Source organism: Ambystoma mexicanum, chromosome 13 (assembly GCF_040938575.1).
Source record: "Ambystoma mexicanum isolate Mex_15411 chromosome 13, UKY_AmexF1_1, whole genome shotgun sequence".
Taxonomy (NCBI): Eukaryota; Metazoa; Chordata; class Amphibia; order Caudata; family Ambystomatidae; genus Ambystoma; species Ambystoma mexicanum.
In genome coordinates this window covers 100,039,206-100,063,187 of record NC_090938.1, presented here as the reverse complement: position 1 = coordinate 100,063,187, position 23,982 = coordinate 100,039,206, and the positions used below count along the sequence as shown (strand labels likewise).

Here is a 23,982-nt window from a genome sequence, read left to right as displayed (position 1 = left end):
CTGGACCCGTATTTGGCCCTATTAGACCCATAGTCGTACAGGCACTGCTGAAACCCTCTAGGGAGATCATGCATGCCGTATGCATCGTGATTGACTCAGGGGCCACTGGCTGTTTTCTTGACATCACTTTAGCCCAGCATCTCAATCTGCCCCTAGTTCAGAAACAACATCCTGAGCCTGTACAAGCGGTTGACGGCACCCCCCTTTCGTCTGGTCCAATCAAACAGCAGACTGCCCCTCTAGAAGTGGTGATCCAGGACACCCATAAAGAAACCATGTCTTTCGACCTTATCACCACACCCCAATTTGGTATCATACTGGGCATACCCTGGTTAAGACAACACAACCCCTTGATCAATTGGGGCACTGGGCAGGTAACGTTTGAATCAGATGTATGTCAGCATTTCTGCTTAACAGAATCCGAGAGACTCACCTCTCCCGCCGCTATTCTTGGCGCCATGGCCTCTTCTCGAATTGAGGATGTTGATCCAACCACACCTACACATACCGTGGGGACTGTTACAGCTGGTATTCCTGCTGACTACCACGATTATCTGCCGGTTTTTGATAAAGCCACGGCAGAGGGTCTCCCTCCGCATAGGCCTTATGACTGCCCCATTGACTTGATTCCCGAAGCGCCAATACCAAAGGGTAGGATTTACTCATTATCCCATTCCGAAGAGACGGTTTTGAAGGACTATATACAACATGCCCTACGGTTAGGCCACATTCGTCCCTCTTGTTCCCCAGCCGCCAGCCCTATCTTTTTTGTGCCCAAAAAGGAGGGTGACCTACGACCATGTATAGACTATAGACGGTTGAATGCCATCACTATAAAGAACAGGTATCCCATCCCGCTTATCTCCACCTTGCTTGATAGACTGACACGTGCGTCCATCTTCACTAAGCTGGAGCTAAGGGGGGCATACAACTTGATCAGAATGCGCCATGGAGACGAATGGAAGACGGCGTTCTGCTCCCGACAAGGGTTATATGAGTATACAGTTATGCCTTTCGGGCTGTGTAACGCCCCTGCCACCTTCCAGCGTTTCGTCAATGAAGTCTTCTCTGACATTCTTGATGTCTATGTTGTTGTCTATCTGGATGACATACTGATATTTTCGTCCTCCTTGGAAGAACATGTCATGCATGTCAGAGAAGTCCTATCCCGTCTCAAGAACAACGCTTTATTTGCCAAACCTGAGAAGTGCTTGTTTCACTCGAAGGAGGTGGAATTCCTGGGCTTTCACATCACCCCCGGGGGTCTCTCCATGAATTCGTCGAAAGTTCGAGGCATCATGGAATGGCCTGCCCCTGTCAATGTTAAACAGCTCCAGTCTTTCCTTGGCTTCGCCAATTTTTACCGACGCATTATCGCCGGTTTCTCAGCTATCGTTTCTCCCCTCACAGCCTTGACCAGCCCTCTTGTTCCGTTTAATTGGACTCCCGAACACCAAAAGGCATTTGAGGCACTGAAATCTAGGTTTGCCTCGGCGCCGGTCTTACAACACCCAGACCCAGAACTCCCGTTCATCCTAGAAGCAGACGCCTCCTCTTTCGCATTAGGGGCAGTTCTTTCCCAGTCTTGTCCAACTACAGGCCGTCTCCATCCGGTAGCCTATCATTCCCGGAAATTCACTCCTACCGAATCCCACTATACAGTTACCGAAAAGGAACTGTTAGCCATCAAGGACGCCCTCCAGACATGGCGACACCACCTCATCGGGGCAAAACACCAGACGGTGGTATATACGGATCATAAGAATCTGCAAGACCTAGCTACGCTGAAGTGTACAAACAGCAGGCATGTCCGCTGGCATCTCTTTCTTGCAGCATTCGATTTCGTGGTGAAACATAGGCCGGGTCTCTCCCACGGCAAGGCGGATGCACTTTCCCGATCTCCTGGGGGGGATCCGTTACCTCTATTCCCCGACACATTGTTAAAAAAGGGCCACGTCATCTGTGTTTGTACACCATCCCCTCCTATGCTTACCACCATCAGACGCTGGGTTTCCCAACACCCACATGCCTTAAATGAGTGGGATGTTCAACTACAGGAGGGGTTGCCTTTTATCCAAGGGAAACTATTTCTCCCCACCAGCGATGCACGCAATCAGGCACTCGCTTGGTCTCATGATGCTGCAGTCAACGGGCACCCAGGGCAAAAACGCACTCTAGAACTCCTACAGCGGTGGTGCTGGTGGCCTTCAATGAGGAGAGACATAGAGAACTACGTCAATACATGTTCGATATGTGCTCAGTGCAAGTCATCTAGGGGGCGGCCTCTGGGACTGCTCCAACCACTACCAGTCCCGCCCAGGCCCTGGCACACGGTCTCTATGGACCTTATCACTGACCTACCCCGCAGACGAGGCTACGACACGATCTGGGTTATCGTTGACTCCTACACAAAGATGGCCCGCTTCATACCTTGTACGGGAATACCCTCAGCACCCACATTGGCCCGTTTGTTCTTTCAGTCCGTTTTCTGTCTGTTTGGTCTCCCGCAGGTCATCGTTTCGGACCGAGGGTCCCAGTTCACGTCTTGTTTCTGGCGTGCTCTCACTGGCCTTTTGGGTATCGATTCACGCTTCTCCTCTGCCTATCATCCAGAAAGTGATGGGCAGACCGAGAGAGTGAACCAGGCCCTGGAACAGTATCTGCGCTGTCTTACCCTCCAGTACCAGGATTCCTGGTTTAACCTGCTCCACCTGGCTGAGTTTGCCTATAACAATTCCTGGCACTCGTCTACTGGTTTCTCCCCTTTCTATTCCTTGTACGGCCAGCATCCTCGTGCCCTTCCTCTTCCTGATTTCCCCTCCGCCACTCCTGCTGCTGACGCCTGCGCTCGTGACCTGGTCGCGATCCATGCCCAAACGCTTACCCACCTGCGCGAGGCCCAGGCGGTGATGAAAACCAAGGCAGATAGGAGGCGGTTGGCGGCTCCTAAATATTCTGTGGGTGACCGGGTTTGGCTCTCGACCCGCCATTTGCATATTCCTGGCTGTCGCAAGCTGCTGCCTCGCTTTGTTGGTCCCTACAAAATTGCTAAAATCCTGAATCCTGTGGCCTTGCGCCTTTCAGTTCCACCTACCTGGCGGATTCACCCTGTTTTCCACACCTCCCTCCTCAAACCCTGTCTTGCTCCTACCCGTCTTAGTGCCCCTCCTGCTCCTGTTTCTGTGTCCTCTCCTGACGAGTACGAGGTCAGTGCCATTTTGGGTTCTCGTTTCCTCAGAGGTCGTCTTCAGTATCTTGTGGATTGGGTGGGTTATGGCCCTGAGGACCGCTCCTGGGTCCCTTCCCGAGACGTGCACGCCCCGACTCTGGTTGCCCGTTTTCATAGGGACTACCCATCTAGCCCACGGGGTCGTGGGCCTTTGAGGGGGGGCTCTGTCACGCTTCCTCCCGCACACCCTCTCCCTGCTCCCTCCGCACGCCAGGTCTCTGCCAAAATCCATCAGGGGATCCCGTTTATGCACTCTGGCAGTCGGAGACTGCATCATCTTACCTGCCATACCAGGACACTGTTTGGAACAGGGGTTTACCGGCCGTCCCAGCGCTGGAAAGCACAATGGAGACTCCCACTGGCAGCCCGTAACAATCCACATCGTTTGCAACGACCCTCGCGTCACGTGAAAGGGCCAACACGATCACGCATCACGTGAGGGGGCGAGCACTACCAGGAGTCACGTGGCGACAACGCTTCCGCATCACGTGACACGCATCACATGATTTCTCTCAAGGATTCAAATGCGGCCAGGAACACGGAAGCGTTGCTTCACAGCTGAACTCTTTCAGTACTGTACGGCTCTTGTTCCTTGTTTTTGAACCTTGCTCCTACGATCTGTCACGACCTCGGATTTTGTCTACTGGATTGCTTTTGTCTAACCCTTGGCATTTGTGAACTTTGGCTTGAACTCTGTCACGACCTCGGATTTGTCTACTGGATTGATTTGTCTACTCCTCTGGCACCTTTGAACTTTGGCTTTGCATATTCTTTCGACCTCGGACTTGGATTTGGATTGCCTCACGGATTTCGTTGTGTTTTGGTATTCTTGGCCACCGGCCTCTGCAAGGCGTTCGCCTGGCTGCATAACCTGGATTGCCTCAAACCTCGGTGTGCGCCCATCCACAGAGTCTCGCACACCAAGCCCCGTCCAGGGCCCCACTATCCATCTGGGTGTCATTTCCTATACACTAGGTAAGCGGTGCTCTTTTCCTTGCTGGGTATTATTGTACAACACGCACATTGTTTTGATAGTCACTTATTGCCTTGCAGTGCTCCAGGGGTCCTTCTGGCTGTTCCCGGTTCCAGACCTGACGGCTCACAAAAAATCCTGTGGCCTCAAAGACTGCACAGACACTGAATATCTTGTTGTCTGTGTGGTACTTGGGGACGGAGGCTTACTAATCTACACGACCATCAAGACCAAGTCCGTAACAGACTGTGAAGCCTGCTTGGTCGTGCTGATTATGGATACCTCCGCCGGGGACCCTGTGACCGCTCTAATGCAGGCTGTCGCGGCCCTTAGGACCGACATGGCCGCCGCAACCACTGCCATTCACCATCGTCTCGACGCCTTACAAAGCGCACGCCAACCTTTGCCTATTGACGCTGAGTTCGGGGATCCCGACCCTCCACTCCAGCCTGCCCCTACTCTGCCTCCTACTCCCATGCCTGTTCTACTCCCAACCCCTCTTCCCCTGGCAGCTCCAGAACGCTACCAAGGCGATCCCCGCAAATACCACACATTCATCAACCAATGCAAGCTACATTTATTGTGCAGACCCCAGGCCTTCCCCGACTCCATTACCAAGGCCGCCTTTCTTCTGTCCCACTTATCCGGTGTAGCCGCTACTTGGGCGAATCCGTTACTAGAGAACGACCATCCAGCCTTGTATGATTTCGAGCTACTAGTGTCCGAAATGGCGAAGGTGTTCGATACCCGATATAAGGCCCAATCACGAGACCTAGAACTCCTTGATCTATCACAGGGCAAGCTATCTCTGATTGAGTACATCACTCGTTTCAAACAGCTTGCAGCCGAAACGTCCTGGCCAGAGCAGAAAAAGGCGATTGTCTACTATCGAGGGTTATGCAACCCCATGAAAGACGCCCTCGCGATGGTTCCGTCCCTTCCTTCTGTTTTCTCTGATCTTGTTGATCTCACTCTCCAGGTGGACGCTCGCAGGACCGAGCGTAAAGCAGAGACGTTTATTTCTGGTCAGCTCTCTCCCGCTCAAACTGCCACTGGTGGTGAACCTATGCAAATCGGTGGCATCCATAGTCCTATAACCTCAGTTGAGCGGGAACGCAGGAGAACCAGTAATGCCTGTTTTTACTGTGGGACTACTGGGCATTATGTAAGAGAATGTCCCCGTCGACCAAAAAACAAAACTCTGGGTTTTCCGAAGGCTCGCCCTTGAGATCGGGGGTACCGGCGAGCCCTTCATTGACCCCCACTGGACCCGTATTTGGCCCTATTAGACCCATAGTCGTACAGGCACTGCTGAAACCCTCTAGGGAGATCATGCATGCCGTATGCATCGTGATTGACTCAGGGGCCACTGGCTGTTTTCTTGACATCACTTTAGCCCAGCATCTCAATCTGCCCCTAGTTCAGAAACAACATCCTGAGCCTGTACAAGCGGTTGACGGCACCCCCCTTTCGTCTGGTCCAATCAAACAGCAGACTGCCCCTCTAGAAGTGGTGATCCAGGACACCCATAAAGAAACCATGTCTTTCGACCTTATCACCACACCCCAGTTTGGTATCATACTGGGCATACCCTGGTTAAGACAACACAACCCCTTGATCAATTGGGGCACTGGGCAGGTAACGTTTGAATCAGATGTATGTCAGCATTTCTGCTTAACAGAATCCGAGAGACTCACCTCTCCCGCCGCTATTCTTGGCGCCATGGCCTCTTCTCGAATTGAGGATGTTGATCCAACCACACCTACACATACCGTGGGGGCTGTTACAGCTGGTATTCCTGCTGACTACCACGATTATCTGCCGGTTTTTGATAAAGCCACGGCAGAGGGTCTCCCTCCGCATAGGCCTTATGACTGCCCCATTGACTTGATTCCCGAAGCGCCAATACCAAAGGGTAGGATTTACTCATTATCCCATTCCGAAGAGACGGTTTTGAAGGACTATATACAACATGCCCTACGGTTAGGCCACATTCGTCCCTCTTGTTCCCCAGCCGCCAGCCCTATCTTTTTTGTGCCCAAAAAGGAGGGTGACCTACGACCATGTATAGACTATAGACGGTTGAATGCCATCACTATAAAGAACAGGTATCCCATCCCGCTTATCTCCACCTTGCTTGATAGACTGACACGTGCGTCCATCTTCACTAAGCTGGATCTAAGGGGGGCATACAACTTGATCAGAATGCGCCATGGAGACGAATGGAAGACGGCGTTCTGCTCCCGACAAGGGTTATATGAGTATACAGTTATGCCTTTCGGGCTGTGTAACGCCCCTGCCACCTTCCAGCGTTTCGTCAATGAAGTCTTCTCTGACATTCTTGATGTCTATGTTGTTGTCTATCTGGATGACATACTGATATTTTCGTCCTCCTTGGAAGAACATGTCATGCATGTCAGAGAAGTCCTATCCCGTCTCAAGAACAACGCTTTATTTGCCAAACCTGAGAAGTGCTTGTTTCACTCGAAGGAGGTGGAATTCCTGGGCTTTCACATCACCCCCGGGGGTCTCTCCATGAATTCGTCGAAAGTTCGAGGCATCATGGAATGGCCTGCCCCTGTCAATGTTAAACAGCTCCAGTCTTTCCTTGGCTTCGCCAATTTTTACCGACGCTTTATCGCCGGTTTCTCAGCTATCGTTTCTCCCCTCACAGCCTTGACCAGCCCTCTTGTTCCGTTTAATTGGACTCCCGAACACCAAAAGGCATTTGAGGCACTGAAATCTAGGTTTGCCTCGGCGCCGGTCTTACAACACCCAGACCCAGAACTCCCGTTCATCCTAGAAGCAGACGCCTCCTCTTTCGCATTAGGGGCAGTTCTTTCCCAGTCTTGTCCAACTACAGGCCGTCTCCATCCGGTAGCCTATCATTCCCGGAAATTCACTCCTACCGAATCCCACTATACAGTTACCGAAAAGGAACTGTTAGCCATCAAGGACGCCCTCCAGACATGGCGACACCACCTCATCGGGGCAAAACACCAGACGGTGGTATATACGGATCATAAGAATCTGCAAGACCTAGCTACGCTGAAGTGTACAAACAGCAGGCATGTCCGCTGGCATCTCTTTCTTGCAGCATTCGATTTCGTGGTGAAACATAGGCCGGGTCTCTCCCACGGCAAGGCGGATGCACTTTCCCGATCTCCTGGGGGGGATCCGTTACCTCTATTCCCCGACACATTGTTAAAAAAGGGCCACGTCATCTGTGTTTGTACACCATCCCCTCCTATGCTTACCACCATCAGACGCTGGGTTTCCCAACACCCACATGCCTTAAATGAGTGGGATGTTCAACTACAGGAGGGGTTGCCTTTTATCCAAGGGAAACTATTTCTCCCCACCAGCGATGCACGCAATCAGGCACTCGCTTGGTCTCATGATGCTGCAGTCAACGGGCACCCAGGGCAAAAACGCACTCTAGAACTCCTACAGCGGTGGTGCTGGTGGCCTTCAATGAGGAGAGACATAGAGAACTACGTCAATACATGTTCGATATGTGCTCAGTGCAAGTCATCTAGGGGGCGGCCTCTGGGACTGCTCCAACCACTACCAGTCCCGCCCAGGCCCTGGCACACGGTCTCTATGGACCTTATCACTGACCTACCCCGCAGACGAGGCTACGACACGATCTGGGTTATCGTTGACTCCTACACAAAGATGGCCCGCTTCATACCTTGTACGGGAATACCCTCAGCACCCACATTGGCCCGTTTGTTCTTTCAGTCCGTTTTCTGTCTGTTTGGTCTCCCGCAGGTCATCGTTTCGGACCGAGGGTCCCAGTTCACGTCTTGTTTCTGGCGTGCTCTCACTGGCCTTTTGGGTATCGATTCACGCTTCTCCTCTGCCTATCATCCAGAAAGTGATGGGCAGACCGAGAGAGTGAACCAGGCCCTGGAACAGTATCTGCGCTGTCTTACCCTCCAGTACCAGGATTCCTGGTTTAACCTGCTCCACCTGGCTGAGTTTGCCTATAACAATTCCTGGCACTCGTCTACTGGTTTCTCCCCTTTCTATTCCTTGTACGGCCAGCATCCTCGTGCCCTTCCTCTTCCTGATTTCCCCTCCGCCACTCCTGCTGCTGACGCCTGCGCTCGTGACCTGGTCGCGATCCATGCCCAAACGCTTACCCACCTGCGCGAGGCCCAGGCGGTGATGAAAACCAAGGCAGATAGGAGGCGGTTGGCGGCTCCTAAATATTCTGTGGGTGACCGGGTTTGGCTCTCGACCCGCCATTTGCATATACCTGGCTGTCGTAAGCTGCTGCCTCGCTTTGTTGGTCCCTACAAAATTGCTAAAATCCTGAATCCTGTGGCCTTGCGCCTTTCAGTTCCACCTACCTGGCGGATTCACCCTGTTTTCCACACCTCCCTCCTCAAACCCTGTCTTGCTCCTACCCGTCTTAGTGCCCCTCCTGCTCCTGTTTCTGTGTCCTCTCCTGACGAGTACGAGGTCAGTGCCATTTTGGGTTCTCGTTTCCTCAGAGGTCGTCTTCAGTATCTTGTGGATTGGGTGGGTTATGGCCCTGAGGACCGCTCCTGGGTCCCTTCCCGAGACGTGCACGCCCCGACCCTGGTTGCCCGTTTTCATAGGGACTACCCATCTAGCCCACGGGGTCGTGGGCCTTTGAGGGGGGGCTCTGTCACGCTTTCTCCCGCACACCCTCTCCCTGCTCCCTCCGCACGCCAGGTCTCTGCCAAAATCCATCAGGGGATCCCGTTTATGCACTCTGGCAGTCGGAGACTGCATCATCTTACCTGCCATACCAGGACACTGTTTGGAACAGGGGTTTACCGGCCGTCCCAGCGCTGGAAAGCACAATGGAGACTCCCACTGGCAGCCCGTAACAATCCACATCGTTTGCAACGACCCTCGCGTCACGTGAAAGGGCCAACACGATCACGCATCACGTGAGGGGGCGAGCACTACCAGGAGTCACGTGGCGACAACGCTTCCGCATCACGTGACACGCATCACATGATTTCTCTCAAGGATTCAAATGCGGCCAGGAACACGGAAGCATTGCTTCACAGCTGAACTCTTTCAGTACTGTACGGCTCTTGTTCCTTGTTTTTGAACCTTGCTCCTACGATCTGTCACGACCTCGGATTTTGTCTACTGGATTGCTTTTGTCTAACCCTTGGCATTTGTGAACTTTGGCTTGAACTCTGTCACGACCTCGGATTTGTCTACTGGATTGATTTGTCTACTCCTCTGGCACCTTTGAACTTTGGCTTTGCATATTCTTTCGACCTCGGACTTGGATTTGGATTGCCTCACGGATTTCGTTGTGTTTTGGTATTCTTGGCCACCGGCCTCTGCAAGGCGTTCGCCTGGCTGCATAACCTGGATTGCCTCAAACCTCGGTGTGCGCCCATCCACAGAGTCTCGCACACCAAGCCCCGTCCAGGGCCCCACTATCCATCTGGGTGTCATTTCCTATACACTAGGTAAGCGGTGCTCTTTTCCTTGCTGGGTATTATTGTACAACACGCACATTGTTTTGATAGTCACTTATTGCCTTGCAGTGCTCCAGGGGTCCTTCTGGCTGTTCCCGGTTCCAGACCTGACGGCTCACAAAAAATCCTGTGGCCTCAAAGACTGCACAGACACTGAATATCTCGTTGTCTGTGTGGTACTTGGGGACGGAGGCTTACTAATCTACACGACCATCAAGACCAAGTCCGTAACAGACTGTGAAGCCTGCTTGGTCGTGCTGATTATGGATACCTCCGCCGGGGACCCTGTGACCGCTCTAATGCAGGCTGTCGCGGCCCTTAGGACCGACATGGCCGCCGCAACCACTGCCATTCACCATCGTCTCGACGCCTTACAAAGCGCACGCCAACCTTTGCCTATTGACGCTGAGTTCGGGGATCCCGACCCTCCACTCCAGCCTGCCCCTACACTGCCTCCTACTCCCATGCCTGTTCTACTCCCAACCCCTCTTCCCCTGGCAGCTCCAGAACGCTACCAAGGCGATCCCCGCAAATACCGCACATTCATCAACCAATGCAAGCTACATTTTTTGTGCAGACCCCAGGCCTTCCCCGACTCCGTTACCAAGGCCGCCTTTCTTCTGTCCCACTTATCCGGTGTAGCCGCTACTTGGGCGAATCCGTTACTAGAGAACGACCATCCAGCCTTGTATGATTTCGAGCTACTAGTGTCCGAAATGGCGAAGGTGTTCGATACCCGATATAAGGCCCAATCACGAGACCTAGAACTCCTTGATCTATCACAGGGCAAGCTATCTCTGATTGAGTACATCACTCGTTTCAACCAGCTTGCAGCCGAAACGTCCTGGCCAGAGCAGAAAAAGGCGATTGTCTACTATCGAGGGTTATGCAACCCCATGAAAGACGCCCTCGCGATCGTTCCGTCCCTTCCTTCTGTTTTCTCTGATCTTGTTGATCTCACTCTCCAGGTGGACGCTCGCAGGACCGAGCGTAAAGCAGAGACGTTTATTTCTGGTCAGCTCTCTCCCGCTCAAACTGCCACTGGTGGTGAACCTATGCAAATCGGTGGCATCCGTAGTCCTATAACCTCAGTTGAGCGGGAACGCAGGAGAACCAGTAATGCCTGTTTTTACTGTGGGACTACTGGGCATTATGTAAGAGAATGTCCCCGTCGACCAAAAAACAAAACTCTGGGTTTTCCGAAGGCTCGCCCTTGAGATCGGGGGTACCGGCGAGCCCTTCATTGACCCCCACTGGACCCGTATTTGGCCCTATTAGACCCATAGTCGTACAGGCACTGCTGAAACCCTCTAGGGAGATCATGCATGCCGTATGCATCGTGATTGACTCAGGGGCCACTGGCTGTTTTCTTGACATCACTTTAGCCCAGCATCTCAATCTGCCCCTAGTTCAGAAACAACATCCTGAGCCTGTACAAGCGGTTGACGGCACCCCCCTTTCGTCTGGTCCAATCAAACAGCAGACTGCCCCTCTAGAAGTGGTGATCCAGGACACCCATAAAGAAACCATGTCTTTCGACCTTATCACCACACCCCAGTTTGGTATCATACTGGGCATACCCTGGTTAAGACAACACAACCCCTTGATCAATTGGGGCACTGGGCAGGTAACGTTTGAATCAGATGTATGTCAGCATTTCTGCTTAACAGAATCCGAGAGACTCACCTCTCCCGCCGCTATTCTTGGCGCCATGGCCTCTTCTCGAATTGAGGATGTTGATCCAACCACACCTACACATACCGTGGGGGCTGTTACAGCTGGTATTCCTGCTGACTACCACGATTATCTGCCGGTTTTTGATAAAGCCACGGCAGAGGGTCTCCCTCCGCATAGGCCTTATGACTGCCCCATTGACTTGATTCCCGAAGCGCCAATACCAAAGGGTAGGATTTACTCATTATCCCATTCCGAAGAGACGGTTTTGAAGGACTATATACAACATGCCCTACGGTTAGGCCACATTCGTCCCTCTTGTTCCCCAGCCGCCAGCCCTATCTTTTTTGTGCCCAAAAAGGAGGGTGACCTACGACCATGTATAGACTATAGACGGTTGAATGCCATCACTATAAAGAACAGGTATCCCATCCCGCTTATCTCCACCTTGCTTGATAGACTGACACGTGCGTCCATCTTCACTAAGCTGGATCTAAGGGGGGCATACAACTTGATCAGAATGCGCCATGGAGACGAATGGAAGACGGCGTTCTGCTCCCGACAAGGGTTATATGAGTATACAGTTATGCCTTTCGGGCTGTGTAACGCCCCTGCCACCTTCCAGCGTTTCGTCAATGAAGTCTTCTCTGACATTCTTGATGTCTATGTTGTTGTCTATCTGGATGACATACTGATATTTTCGTCCTCCTTGGAAGAACATGTCATGCATGTCAGAGAAGTCCTATCCCGTCTCAAGAACAACGCTTTATTTGCCAAACCTGAGAAGTGCTTGTTTCACTCGAAGGAGGTGGAATTCCTGGGCTTTCACATCACCCCCGGGGGTCTCTCCATGAATTCGTCGAAAGTTCGAGCCATCATGGAATGGCCTGCCCCGGTCAATGTTAAACAGCTCCAGTCTTTCCTTGGCTTCGCCAATTTTTACCAACGCTTTATCGCCGGTTTCTCAGCTATCGTTTCTCCCCTCACAGCCTTGACCAGCCCTCTTGTTCCGTTTAATTGGACTCCCGAACACCAAAAGGCATTTGAGGCACTGAAATCTAGGTTTGCCTCGGCGCCGGTCTTACAACACCCAGACCCAGAACTCCCGTTCATCCTAGAAGCAGACGCCTCCTCTTTCGCATTAGGGGCAGTTCTTTCCCAGTCTTGTCCAACTACAGGCCGTCTCCATCCGGTAGCCTATCATTCCCGGAAATTCACTCCTACCGAATCCCACTATACAGTTACCGAAAAGGAACTGTTAGCCATCAAGGACGCCCTCCAGACATGGCGACACCACCTCATCGGGGCAAAACACCAGACGGTGGTATATACGGATCATAAGAATCTGCAAGACCTAGCTACGCTGAAGTGTACAAACAGCAGGCATGTCCGCTGGCATCTCTTTCTTGCAGCATTCGATTTCGTGGTGAAACATAGGCCGGGTCTCTCCCACGGCAAGGCGGATGCACTTTCCCGATCTCCTGGGGGGGATCCGTTACCTCTATTCCCCGACACATTGTTAAAAAAGGGCCACGTCATCTGTGTTTGTACACCATCCCCTCCTATGCTTACCACCATCAGACGCTGGGTTTCCCAACACCCACATGCCTTAAATGAGTGGGATGTTCAACTACAGGAGGGGTTGCCTTTTATCCAAGGGAAACTATTTCTCCCCACCAGCGATGCACGCAATCAGGCACTCGCTTGGTCTCATGATGCTGCAGTCAACGTGCACCCAGGGCAAAAACGCACTCTAGAACTCCTACAGCGGTGGTGCTGGTGGCCTTCAATGAGGAGAGACATAGAGAACTACGTCAATACATGTTCGATATGTGCTCAGTGCAAGTCATCTAGGGGGCGGCCTCTGGGACTGCTCCAACCACTACCAGTCCCGCCCAGGCCCTGGCACACGGTCTCCATGGACCTTATCACTGACCTACCCCGCAGACAAGGCTACGACACGATCTGGGTTATCGTTGACTCCTACACAAAGATGGCCCGCTTCATACCTTGTACGGGAATACCCTCAGCACCCACATTGGCCCGTTTGTTCTTTCAGTCCGTTTTCTGTCTGTTTGGTCTCCCGCAGGTCATCGTTTCGGACCGAGGGTCCCAGTTCACGTCTTGTTTCTGGCGTGCTCTCACTGGCCTTTTGGGTATCGATTCACGCTTCTCCTCTGCCTATCATCCAGAAAGTGATGGGCAGACCGAGAGAGTGAACCAGGCCCTGGAACAGTATCTGCGCTGTCTTACCCTCCAGTACCAGGATTCCTGGTTTAACCTGCTCCACCTGGCTGAGTTTGCCTATAACAATTCCTGGCACTCGTCTACTGGTTTCTCCCCTTTCTATTCCTTGTACGGCCAGCATCCTCGTGCCCTTCCTCTTCCTGATTTCCCCTCCGCCATTCCTGCTGCTGACGCCTGCGCTCGTGACCTGGTCGCGATCCATGCCCAAACGCTTACCCACCTGCGCGAGGCCCAGGCGGTGATGAAAACCAAGGCAGATAGGAGGCGGTTGGCGGCTCCTAAATATTCTGTGGGTGACCGGGTTTGGCTCTCGACCCGCCATTTGCATATACCTGGCTGTCGCAAGCTGCTGCCTCGCTTTGTTGGTCCCTACAAAATTGCTAAAATCCTGAATCCTGTGGCCTTGCGCCTTTCAGTTCCACCTACCTGGCGGATTCACCCTGTTTTCCACACCTCCCTCCTCAAACCCTGTCTTGCTCCTACCCGTCTTAGTGCCCCTCCTGCTCCTGTTTCTGTGTCCTCTCCTGACGAGTACGAGGTCAGTGCCATTTTGGGTTCTCGTTTCCTCAGAGGTCGTCTTCAGAATCTTGTGGATTGGGTGGGTTATGGCCCCGAGGACCGCTCCTGGGTCCCTTCCCGAGACGTGCACGCCCCGACCCTGGTTGCCTGTTTTCATAGGGACTACCCATCTAGCCCACGGGGTCGTGGGCCTTTGAGGGGGGGCTCTGTCACGCTTTCTCCCGCACACCCTCTCCCTGCTCCCTCCGCACGCCAGGTCTCTGCCAAAATCCATCAGGGGATCCCGTTTATGCACTCTGGCAGTCGGAGACTGCATCATCTTACCTGCCATACCAGGACACTGTTTGGAACAGGGGTTTACCGGCTGTCCCAGCGCTGGAAAGCACAATGGAGACTCCCACTGGCAGCCCGTAACAATCCACATCGTTTGCAACGACCCTCGCGTCACGTGAAAGGGCCAACACGATCACGCATCACGTGAGGGGGCGAGCACTACCAGGAGTCACGTGGCGACAACGCTTCCGCATCACGTGACACGCATCACATGATTTCTCTCAAGGATTCAAATGCGGCCAGGAACACGGAAGCGTTGCTTCACAGCTGAACTCTTTCAGTACTGTACGGCTCTTGTTCCTTGTTTTTGAACCTTGCTCCTACGATCTGTCACGACCTCGGATTTTGTCTACTGGATTGCTTTTGTCTAACCCTTGGCATTTGTGAACTTTGGCTTGAACTCTGTCACAACCTCGGATTTGTCTACTGGATTGATTTGTCTACTCCTCTGGCACCTTTGAACTTTGGCTTTGCATATTCTTTCGACCTCGGACTTGGATTTGGATTGCCTCACGGATTTTGTTGTGTTTTGGTATTCTTGGCCACCGGCCTCTGCAAGGCGTTCGCCTGGCTGCATAACCTGGATTGCCTCAAACCTCGGTGTGCGCCCATCCACAGAGTCTCGCACACCAAGCCCCGTCCAGGGCCCCACTATCCATCTGGGTGTCATTTCCTATACACTAGGTAAGCGGTGCTCTTTTCCTTGCTGGGTATTATTGTACAACACGCACATTGTTTTGATAGTCACTTATTGCCTTGCAGTGCTCCAGGGGTCCTTCTGGCTGTTCCCGGTTCCAGACCTGACGGCTCACAAAAAATCCTGTGGCCTCAAAGACTGCACAGACACTGAATATCTCGTTGTCTGTGTGGTACTTGGGGACGGAGGCTTACTAATCTACACGACCATCAAGACCAAGTCCGTAACACTAAGGCTCCTGGGTTGGTGTAATGCCTGACTTGCCCTAACTCTAAAGGAATCATTCCCACATCTGATTTTTCGAATGGTCGTCGCTGTCTAAGAGTCCAAAATAAAGGTCGGTCTGTGTCTAAACCTATGCTTGCCCTCGCCTTATACAAAAATATGGTAGGGCGTCTTTTCAATAATAAGAATAATAGTGGTTCAACAAAAATGGCAACCAGAATTGGTTTCAGGTGTCTTCTCACCAGGTGCTGCTGTGTTAATGTCACACAAATAAATTCAATCCACAGAGCTAGTCGCAAGACCTTCTTCACAGGTCCCTTTTAGTTATCCCAACTTCCTTCAGTGCCTTTAAGTCCCTCTGGGTTCCCTTCCCCAAGCTTCAACTTCATTAAGTTTCAGAACACCATTGAAAATATTAACACAGTTCCTTTTTTAAGATTGTTGGGGTTCCCTTCCCCAAGCTTCAATCCTCTCACCCGTTCAACAAAAATTAACAAGTCTCTTAACTTGGTAAGGGTGTCAGGCTTGTCGATTTTAGCACAAGTGTCACGGTCGTCACTTAATTCAATGTCCCCCTCCTCCTCACCTGTGTCTTCTTTGGAGGTCTCTGGTCTCTTTCCTCTTTTTCCTTCGATCCTTATGTTTTTTCCGGTAGAGATAGGGCCTCCCTCGGGTTGAAGCTACTCTGCCGCCTTTCTGGTGATGCCAAGCAAAGGGCCTCCTCCCGAAAGCACCTAAGAGAGGAAAAAGCCATAGGCAGAAAAAACCTCTCGTGGAATCCGATGTGGCATTGGGAAAGTTGCAGGTTGAAGAGTAGGTGTTTAACAGTCACCGGATGGAGCAGTAGTATATAGATGGTGATCCCAAATGTCCAAAGGGTACAGACAGGAAGGAGAGTCCACCGGGAGAAAACCAGAAGGAGCAGGGCGGGGCAATGCTCTGGAGAAGGTCCGGAAGGCATAGTGACTGTAAGCCGGTGGTACTTTGCGGGCAAGAACGGGGACCTGAAGAAAGGAAAACCTAACCTGAGTAAACAGACAGAAACCAGTTAGGAAAACAAACAGGCTAGACAGGAAGGCACTATAAACCGGTGTGGGAGCAAAGAAAGAAATAAACAGAAACCCAAGAGCAGGGATCTAGAAGGGGGGAGAGGCTCGGAAGGAAGATAGGAGAGAGGGGTGAAACCGAGACGGAGGGACCGGGACGAGACAAGGCAAAGGAGTGTAAGTCAGAGGGAGACAGGACGGACCTTAATCCGTACCGTAACAGAAGGAAAGGAGAGAGCGAGCGGAAAACGAAGGAGTAGAGGTAGAGAGAGAGAGAGAGAGAGAGAGCCTAGAACAAAGTAAGCAAAAGGACTATGCAAGGGTAGCAAGTGAACAAGAAAACTAGCGTGTAAACCCAAGAGTAAGGAGTTGCAACGCACCGTGGGGAAAGTGGGCGGAGCTATAAAGGAGGAAGTGAACACAGGACAGAAAGACTAGACCTATGCTCCTGGAAAGACATGAGCGTAGTGGAACATGCTAATGGCGGGACAGCCACCATGCAGACCATAAACACCAAGGGGAGCGTGACACAGGCTTCTTATGGTGCACTTGTACAAGCTCAGGCCCGTTTCCACTTCGAAACACAAAATCAGTTCTTTATCGGATATACATTTATATTATTTATTTTTCCATTTGTAGAGCGCCCACAAACCCATAGGCATCAGGGTGCTTTTACCAGTTACATGGGGCCCATGGTGGGGCAAAGGCATAGGTTCATTTTAACAATTATAGCTACCAAAGCATAAGTACAGGTGTTGATATAATGAGCTTACAATCATGGTGCATTGGTAGAAACAAAGCAGGCGTGTTGTTGTAGAAGGATTCGGCTGAGCGAACAGCCAAGTTTTCAGCACTTTGTGGAAGCTCCAGTATTATTCTTCCTCTCTCAAGGCAGTTGGGAGGGAGTTCCAGTACTTGGCGAAAAGAACTGGGAAGCTGTATCCTCCTGCTTTGGCTCGTTTAAATTTGGGTTGCACCAGCCTGTGGGGGTATGGGGCTCTGGTAGGCCTGCTAGATTGAACTTTTGACGATTTTCTGAGTCAGATAGGTGAATGGGGGGCTGAGTTGGAGATACATTTATGGGTGAATGAAAGGGTGTTGAAGATGATTCTTTCGTTGAGGGGTAGCCAGTGAGCAGCTCTGCAGGCGGTCGAGATGTGGTCTGAATGTGGGATATTGAGGGCAGCACGGAAGGCATTGTTTTGGATAGTTTGGAGGTTTTTTAATTCCGAGTTGATGTGCCAGCAAAGAGGACATTGCAATAGTTTAACCTAGCGCCCACCACTACCCGGGCGAACATTACACAGTTGTTGGTAGATAGGAAGGGTCTGGCGGCATTGAGCAGTTTTGTTGAGTAGGCTGCTGCAGAGGAGATGGCGCTTACTTGGCGTGTTAGGGAGAGAGTGACATTGAGATAAACTCCAAGTTCTTTTACTGAGGAGGAGAGGGGGATCACAGATCCCCCAATGTTGAAATTGGAGTATTGAGAGTCATGCGTTTTTAATGCAGCTGATGGACCAACAATGAAGTTTTCTCATGATTGAGGCATAGGCCGTGGGTCGCCATCCAAGATTGGATGGTGGCGTAAGTGGAGCTGAGGGAAGTGGAAACTTTGTGGTAGGAACCTGAGAGCAGGAGGAGAATCTGTGTGTTGTCGGCATAGTTAGTATAAGCTATGCCGAGTGAGTCCAGGTAGTCCAAGAGGGGCTTTGTAAAAATGTTATAGAGCGTGGCCGAGATACAGGATACTTGGGGGATCCCATAGCTAATGGGGAGGGTAAGGCGCAGTCGTTGTCTGAGAAGACTTTCATCACTCTCCATTTGAGGAAAGAGGCTATCCAGGAAGCAGCTTCCTGTGAGAAAGCAGCAGAGGTGAGATGATGACATAAGATATTATGGTCGACTAGATCAAAGTCTGCGGATGAATCAAGGAGAAGGAGCATAGCCAACTTTCCATTGTCTCTGATAAGAGTCCAACTGGATTTTCAGGTCCAGGAGAGCAGACTCAGTACAATGGCCAGGGCAGAAACCTGACCGACGGATACCTAGGATGTGGTTGGTTTCTGGATGGCATTGAATTTGTTGGTAGGCTGCTTTGTCAAGAAATTTAAGGAGGAACGGTACAGTGGTAATGGGCTGGTAGTTATTTGCAATGGTGGGGTCGAGTGTGGGTCTCTATAATAGGAGGACCCAGGCTTCCTTGATGCATGTGGGTACTATGCCCGTGCTGAAGGAAGCGTTGATAAAGGCTGTGATGAATAGTGCTATTTCAAGGAAGCAATCTTTTATTAGTGGTGCCGGGCAGATATCCCCTTTACATCTTGATGGCTTTAGGCTTAGTAAGATACAGCACGTTTCTTGTGTAGTGACCTTATTGAAGCTGAACAATGGGGCATCTGAACGGTTTGCGATGGGCATTTGCGTGGGCAAAGGCTGTTGCAAAATGCAAGCTTTCTTTTGTTTGGATTTTCACTTTTCGCATGTCAATTTCGAGCAGTAGGCCGCTGTGTATGGAGTTGCACCAAGTTGAGTCCTTGAGGATCATAGAGACTTGGGGGATTGATGTTTCTAGTTCATTGAGGATGCAAATAATTCCTTCGAATCAGATTTGGCATTGGAAATCCTTGTATTGAGGCAGGCGGCCTTGGCATCTACACTTTGATTTCTTAAACAAGCTGCTCGGGGTCTCCTTCCCCACGATCAGCTTCCAAACACAACACATGATTTATTACAGTTCTGTTTTGAATTCATAAACCATTCCTTCCCGGGGTAGAATCAGAGGCTTTAAAAAAAACATCAGGCTCTTTACTTTTTCCTAGACGTGACCACTCGGACCCTCTTGCCCCTCTCTTTTCTCTCACGTTCTTGTGTTTCACTTTTGTTTCTTTCAGATGCTTTCTGCATTCCCTTTCTTTCTGCTTTCCTTTCCGTGCACACCTGCACTTTCAGCTTTCCTTTCCGTGCACACTTGCACCCTCTTTTCCATGCCCCTGGCACTTTACTGATCGGCTGTCCTCTCCAAGCACACTTACACCCTCTTTTGTTCCGTGCACACTTGCACCTTCCTTTGCGTGCCCCAGGCACTCTTATTTGCCTTTCGCGTGCCCGTCTCTCACTATGGGCCACTCGCTGCTCTGTTTCCACTTTCCCTTGCTTCCAGCTTCCATCGAGTTGTCCGTTGCCTTGTCCCCAATGTGCTTTTCTTACTGCTTTTCTTTTGCTTTCTGTCTCCTTGCTGCGCTTTCAGACATTTCGCTTTGCTTTCACTCTTAACTTCCACACTTTTCTTTCTTTCTGATTCTGTGCTGCTTTTCCTGTTCGTGCCTTTCTCCCGCTCTGCTCTCATTTAAATGGATGCTCTCAAGTTTCTCTTGCATTCATCCTGAAACTCACTAGGTAGCGTTGCGTTGTGAGGCGGCTGCACCGGGCACTGCAGGATTGAGGTCAGGGTCTCACCACCTGCCCCCTCAGGCACCCTTGGGATCGGCACTGGCCCCAAGGGAACAAGCACTTTGCTAGACCAAGCCTGCGGAATACAGGCAGCGCTTCTCCGGCTCCATGGTGGCACGGCTCCCTCATCACACTGAAGCCCACACACACTGGGCCAGCGTCTCTGCGCACTGTCTTCCTCCTGCCTGCAGCTCCTGCTTTTCTCCGCTTCTGGGCTTCACTAGTCTGGACTGCATCCCCAGCTCATTCAAGTCTCTGTGACCACCACACCTTTCATAGCTGAACACACAGTCAGGTCGGTTTCCCTTACTTTCCCCATCTTATTCCTATGGGTAATCTTCATTGATCCTAGTGACCTCCTCCTCGTTTTAGTATTTCTTGGAAATGGGGAGGGGGAGATGAGGTGAGACTGTAAACACTGCACAAAGGTTGAGGGAGAGTAGGGTAAGGTGTTTTCAGGATTGGGCAAATACTATGTCTTGCCCCAGGTACCCTCCTCCCAATCCCCGGGGACCCTCCACTCAGGTGATCCACCCTCGCTTGTCCACACCCAGGGTCAGGATCCAAAAGTGATGGCCCCTCACTGGCCACCTGAATGGAAGATTCCGAGGGATTGGGTGGGAGAATACCGTCAGAGTTTTCACACCATGTATGCAGATAATGCCTCGGGTGTTGGGAATACCCCATGGGAGTCCTTGTCCCCTTGAGGGGAGTTACTCCCAGTGAGGTCCCACTTTCCCAAAACCCTACGGAGGGTTTTGCTGAGCAGGCTCACCCACCTAGCCTCAAAGGGGGTCACTCCCCAAGGAAAAAAGGGACAAAACACCCTGATTTGTCACAGCACCTATTATCTCTTCAGTGATGTGGCAAGGTGAAGGGGTTTGTATGTTGGGATCAAATATTATCACACCAGCCAATGACTAACAACATACAGTTAACAACTATGAAAAACTCCTGTCATATTTCAAATGGCTTTGAGGAGCAGGAATGACCACCTGCAGCAGAATATGCTTTCCCGAGGAGGTATATGGGAGATTTCTCAAAGACCTCCTGCTCAAGTCCCTAAAGCACCCCCCCCCCACCCTCCCAAGGGTGCTAGATCCCTTGGACGGACAGTCCCACCCAAGAAGCAAGCAGGGCACTAGAACAATGGAACTGAGAGTGACGAGTGACCTAATGCTGGGAAGAATAGTATTCCCACACTTAGGTTTTTAGGTACTGTGAGACAGGCATGGTATATCAAGATAGAGACAGCCTCAAAGATAACAGTTTCAGAACCTTCATTTAATTAAGTTCCAGGGTTGGTGAAATACCGGATTGTTCCCTAAACTAATGTTTCTAAGGGCTGTCGATGTCTGAAAGTCCAAAACCAAAATCCCTCTGTTTAAACCTATGATTGCCCTAACTCTTTGACAAAATGTGATAGGAAGACTTCTTAACGAAAAACAGTGGTTCACAAAAAAAGGAAATGTAAATCATAGCTGGTTTCAGGTAGTCTTACCAATAGGTGTAGCTATGCCAGTTCAAAATAGTTAAACTCAGAAGGGTTGCCCTTGTCACCTTCCACTTAGGGCTCTTGCCGCAAGTCAGTAGAGTTCACAATGTCTCTGGGTGCTTGGTAGTCCCTTCCCCAAGCTTCGATCCTACCAGTTCCAAACAAAAAGACACAGTTCCTGTTAGGCCTCTCAGGGTTCCCTTCCCCAAGTCTAGGCCTCTCTTCACAAAGTCCAGCAATGTCTCTGGTGGGCCTCTATGCGTTCCCTTTCCAAAGCGTAGGCCCCTCTGGTTTCACACAAAAGTTCACCTTGTCAAGATGCACCATTTTAACACAGTTCTTTCTATCGGGTAGTGTCAGAGACGTTAAAAAATGCCAGGCTTTGGCTCCTCCCCTGCACAACGACTCTGACTTCTAACCACTCTCTTTGTAGTCTGTTTCTTCCTTTTAGGCACGTTTGCCTCCTGTGCCTTTTCCACTCTGGTTTTTCTTCTCTTTCACCTTTCTTTCCTTTTGCTGTGCACGCCTGCACCCTCTTCTCACTTTACTGTGCCTCTTTCAGACTCATCTTGTCTTTATTGTGACCCTGGCACACTCTGTTACTCTTTTCCTTTGGTTGCACACCCTTGCACCTTCCTTTCTCTTTGTTGTGCCTCCTGCGCTTTCCCTTTTCAGCCTTTCTGTCGCCCGTACTTTTCCTGCTTTCGGGTCGCTCGCACCCCCTCTTGGATTTTCCTTGCTTTATCACTCAAGTCTCTTGGGTCGCTCGCACCCTTTTCTTTTATATTCTTTAAAGTTCACTTTCCTCTGTATCTCTCTTGGCTTCCGCTAGTGCAGCTTTCTTTATGCTCTTCTTCTCTTGCTATCCGCTTTCTTTACTTTTTCTCTTTCTTTCTGCTTTCTTTACTTTTGTGCTGATTACACATCTTGTCTGTTTCCACTCTCGCTCCAGCCACCCGCACGCTCATGAGTTTCTATCTTCACTTTCACGAAACTCATCGGGAAGCGCGCGGCTGGCGAGTGGTCTCCTCGGGATACACTGGGTTGAGGTCAGGGTCTCACCACCTGCCCCTCAGACACCCTTGTCCTGGCACACGTCGCAAGGGAACGAGCATTTCTCTGGACTTGGTCAGTAGGTCACCTCACTCCAGCTCTCTTGAGACACGGCTCCCTAGCCACGCTCCAGCCCCTCAAACACACAGGGCCAGTGTCTCGGCACACCGTTCCCTCCGGACTCTCCAAGCTTCTCCCACTGCAGCTCCCTGCTCCTAGGCTCTCCTGGTCCCATCAGCAACTCCAGCTCGCTCATACTCTTTGGCAGAACCACACCTTTCATACTGGTGCAAATAGTCAAGTGGAGTCAGGTGTAAACAGTCAGAATAAAGTGCCTGACCTTGCCGGACTATGAGTGGGACAACCCAGTGGTAGGTTGTAGTATGCCCTGTGCTTTGCCTATGGGTAAGCCTCATTGTTCTTGGTTGTATCTTCTGCTCAGTATTTGTTGAAAATGGGGAGGGGAGATTAAATGTGACTGTAGATTAGATTTATTTAGTGAAACATTAGTAGGTGACCGACAGGGGATATGGGAAACCCCTCTAGCCGTTGTTTTATTTAAAGGGATAGTTTTCCTCTCGGTAGGTCACTCTGTACCCCTGACATACTGGCATACAAGCATGGGACTTGATACTTTTCCCTGTGGTCTAGAGTATTGGACGGTGAATGGTAACTTCCCTTAAGACTAAGTCTTTGTCTTATAGGATCTTTTTTCTCACCTAGTTTCCTACAATAAAATCCTTTGTTGTCCTCTCTTGGATCAGGGTAAAAGAGGCCTGGATCAGGGATGATGGAACCAACATGTCCAATAACCGCTTCCAGGACTACTTCTTCCTCACTTATCGTCCCATTGGGATACCACGTCTCACCTGGGGTACTCCCACGAGAACAACCTTGGGTTCCCCTACCCAGGTGAGCCTCCCTTGCTCGTCCATCCCCCAGGGTTGGGATGCGAAAGCGACGGCCCTCCCCTGGCCACTAGAATAGAGGATTCTCTGGGTCTACATGGGAGAATATCCCTAGTTTTCTCATAGTACGTTGAGTTGATCCATTCCTGCATCATGAATATACCAATCTTCATAATTTCTATTTTACTCCCCTATAGATGTTACACTCATCCTGACAAAGTTAGGAAAACTGTGTATTCAGTTGATCACCGCCACACAGTTCCTGCGACTTCCAGTGAATCAATTTGCAGAGACACTTTTTACTTTAAACGACTTCTCAATGGAATGACACGCACTACACAGGGCACAGAGCAAAGTTACTACACTGACTATTTGAATATTCATCACCACTAATAACTAAAATAGAGGCATAACCAACCTCCTGAAGAAAATAATAAAATACCAGGCATTTTGCAAAAGCATCTCAAACTAACAGGAGGTCAGGAATATCACATATTACTTTGTACTAGAAGCCTTCTGAAAGTTTTCAACCTGAGGCCATGCAGTTTTCATTGCTGTGTAAAAGAAAACCTTTGGAAATCTTCCTCAGTTGACAAAAGATGACTGAAAGCATGAGTTTTATGATTTAAATGAGTACAACAAAAGAAAGAGAAAAA

At 50.7% G+C, this 23,982-nt stretch overlaps 1 long non-coding RNA gene across 1 annotated transcript in view; it reads left to right on the top strand.

The window, feature by feature from the left end:
• Window positions 1–23,982, top strand: part of LOC138520939 (uncharacterized) — a 212,172-nt gene that overhangs the window by 132,234 nt on the left and 55,956 nt on the right. The gene's annotated exons all lie outside the window — the stretch shown is intronic.